The following is a 3,607-nucleotide window of genomic DNA, read 5'->3' as shown; positions in this document are numbered from 1 at the left end:
ACATTGATCAGACGGGAGATAGAGAGATACAAAGTAACATTGTTTATAAACATTGATCAGACGGGAGATAGAGAGATACAAAGTAACATTGTTTATAAACATTGATCAGACGGGAGAGAGATACAAAGTAACATTGTTTATAAACATTGATCAGACGGGAGATAGAGAGATACAAAGTAACATTGTTTATAAACATTGATCAGACGGGAGATAGAGAGATACAAAGTAACATTGTTTATAAACATTGATCAGATGGGAGAGAGAGATACAAAGTAACATTGTTTATAAACATTGATCAGACGGGAGATAGAGATACAAAGTAACATTGTTTATAAACATTGATCAGATGGGAGATAGAGATACAAAGTAACATTGTTTATAAACATTGATCAGACGGGAGATAGAGAGATACAAAGTAACATTGTTTATAAACATTGATCAGACGGGAGATAGAGAGATACAAAGTAACATTGTTTATAAACATTGATCAGACAGGAGATAGAGAGATACAAAGTAACATTGTTTATAAACATTGATCAGACGAGGAGATAGAGAGATACAAAGTAACATTGTTTATAAACATTGATCAGACGGGAGATAGAGAGATACAAAGTAACATTGTTTATAAACATTGATCAGACGGGAGATAGAGAGATACAAAGTAACATTGTTTATAAACATTGATCAGATGGGAGATAGAGAGATACAAAGTAACATTGTTTATAAACATTGATCAGACTGGAGATAGAGAGATACAAAGTAACATTGTTTATAAACATTGATCAGACGGGAGATAGAGATACAAAGTAACATTGTTTATAAACATTGATCAGACAGGAGATAGAGAGATACAAAGTAACATTGTTTATAAACATTGATCAGACGGGAGATAGAGAGATACAAAGTAACATTGTTTATAAACATTGATCAGACAAGAGATAGAGAGATACAAAGTAACATTGTTTATAAACATTGATCAGACAGGAGATAGAGAGATACAAAGTAACATTGTTTATAAACATTGATCAGACGGGAGATAGAGAGATACAAAGTAACATTGTTTATAAACATTGATCAGACGGGAGAGAGAGAGATACAAAGTAACATTGTTTATAAACATTGATCAGACGGGAGATAGAGAGATACAAAGTAACATTGTTTATAAACATTGATCAGACGGGAGAGAGATACAAAGTAACATTGTTTATAAACATTGATCAGACGGGAGATAGAGAGATACAAAGTAACATTGTTTATAAACATTGATCAGACGGGAGATAGAGAGATACAAAGTAACATTGTTTATAAACATTGATCAGACAAGAGATAGAGAGATACAAAGTAACATTGTTTATAAACATTGATCAGACGGGAGATAGAGAGATACAAAGTAACATTGTTTATAAACATTGATCAGACGGGAGATAGAGAGATACAAAGTAACATTGTTTATAAACATTGATCAGACAGGAGATAGAGAGATACAAAGTAACATTGTTTATAAACATTGATCAGACGGGAGATAGAGAGATACAAAGTAACATTGTTTATAAACATTGATCAGACGGGAGATGGAGAGATACAAAGTAACATTGTTTATAAACATTGATCAGACGGGAGATAGAGAGATACAAAGTAACATTGTTTATAAACATTGATCAGACAGGAGATAGAGAGATACAAAGTAACATTGTTTATAAACATTGATCAGACAGGAGAGAGATACAAAGTAACATTGTTTATAAACATTGATCAGATGGGAGAGATAGAGATACAAAGTAACATTGTTTATAAACATTGATCAGATGGGAGAGATAGAGATACAAAGTAACATTGTTTATAAACATTGATCAGACAGGAGATAGAGAGATACAAAGTAACATTGTTTATAAACATTGATCAGACGGGAGATAGAGAGATACAAAGTAACATTGTTTATAAACATTGATCAGACGGGAGATAGAGAGATACAAAGTAACATTGTTTATAAACATTGATCAGACAGGAGATAGAGAGATACAAAGTAACATTGTTTATAAACATTGATCAGATGGGAGAGATAGAGATACAAAGTAACATTGTTTATAAACATTGATCAGACAGGAGATAGAGAGATACAAAGTAACATTGTTTATAAACATTGATCAGACAGGAGATAGAGATACAAAGTAACATTGTTTATAAACATTGATCAGACAGGAGATAGAGAGATACAAAGTAACATTGTTTATAAACATTGATCAGACGGGAGATAGAGATACAAAGTAACATTGTTTATAAACATTGATCAGACGGGGAGATAGAGAGATACAAAGTAACATTGTTTATAAACATTGATCAGACAGGAGATAGAGAGATACAAAGTAACATTGTTTATAAACATTGATCAGACGGGAGATAGAGAGATACAAAGTAACATTGTTTATAAACATTGATCAGACGGGAGATAGAGATACAAAGTAACATTGTTTATAAACATTGATCAGACGGGAGATAGAGATACAAAGTAACATTGTTTATAAACATTGATCAGACGGGAGATAGAGAGATACAAAGTAACATTGTTTATAAACATTGATCAGACGGGAGATAGAGAGATACAAAGTAACATTGTTTATAAACATTGATCAGACGGGAGATAGAGAGATACAAAGTAACATTGTTTCTAAACATTGATCAGACGGGAGATAGAGATACAAAGTAACATTGTTTATAAACATTGATCAGACGGGAGAGATAGAGAGATACAAAGTAACATTGTTTATAAACAGAAGCAAAAAAATACAGAAAACCAGAAGAATGATATAAAACACAATGATCAGATGATGTCTTCCTGAATAATGATTGGACGGTGGATCTCGTACAATGAGCTCATAGATACAAATGTAACATTAGAGAACGCCAAGTGTGATCTCATGTGTTGTGATGATGAATCTCACGGAGAAGAAATCTTCTGCCAAAAAAACAAAACAATGTTTGGTGATATTTGTTCTCCATCAGACGTCGAGATCTCCTTACACCCGGACCTGTCAGCGCCGGGAAACATGGACGCCGCGTCTCTGCGGCAGAACAGAACGCCATGTTCACCAAACATGGGCCAATGAGAGGGGCCGGGCGGAGGCTGCAATCAGAGGATTAGTAACCCCGGGTAACATACCGCTTGTGTAAACAAATAGTACCAGAAAAATTCCACCCGACACAAGAATGTCTTCTCTTACCTGCCGAGAGGGTAAAACAAATTATCATAAAAAACATTTAACCCGTTCACCGCCAGAGATGGTTTGCATTTTTCCTGCGCAATATTCAAAAAATCTGTTTAGGTTTGTAGATTACTTATAACCCTCAAATCATATAATTTTCTGTCTGAGCAATGTTTATAAACAATGTTACTTTGTATCTCTCTCCCGTCTGATCAATGTTTATAAACAATGTTACTTTGTATCTCTCTATCTCCCGTCTGATCAATGTTTATAAACAATGTTACTTTGTATCTCTATCTCCCGTCTGATCAATGTTTATAAACAATGTTACTTTGTATCTCTCTCTCTCCTGTCTGATCAATGTTTATAAACAATGTTACTTTGTATCTCTATCTCTCCCGTCTGAT

Source organism: Rana temporaria, chromosome 10 (assembly GCF_905171775.1).
Source record: "Rana temporaria chromosome 10, aRanTem1.1, whole genome shotgun sequence".
Taxonomy (NCBI): domain Eukaryota; kingdom Metazoa; phylum Chordata; class Amphibia; order Anura; family Ranidae; genus Rana; species Rana temporaria.
The sequence above is the reverse complement of the archived record's forward strand: the minus strand, read 5'-3'. Positions refer to the sequence as shown.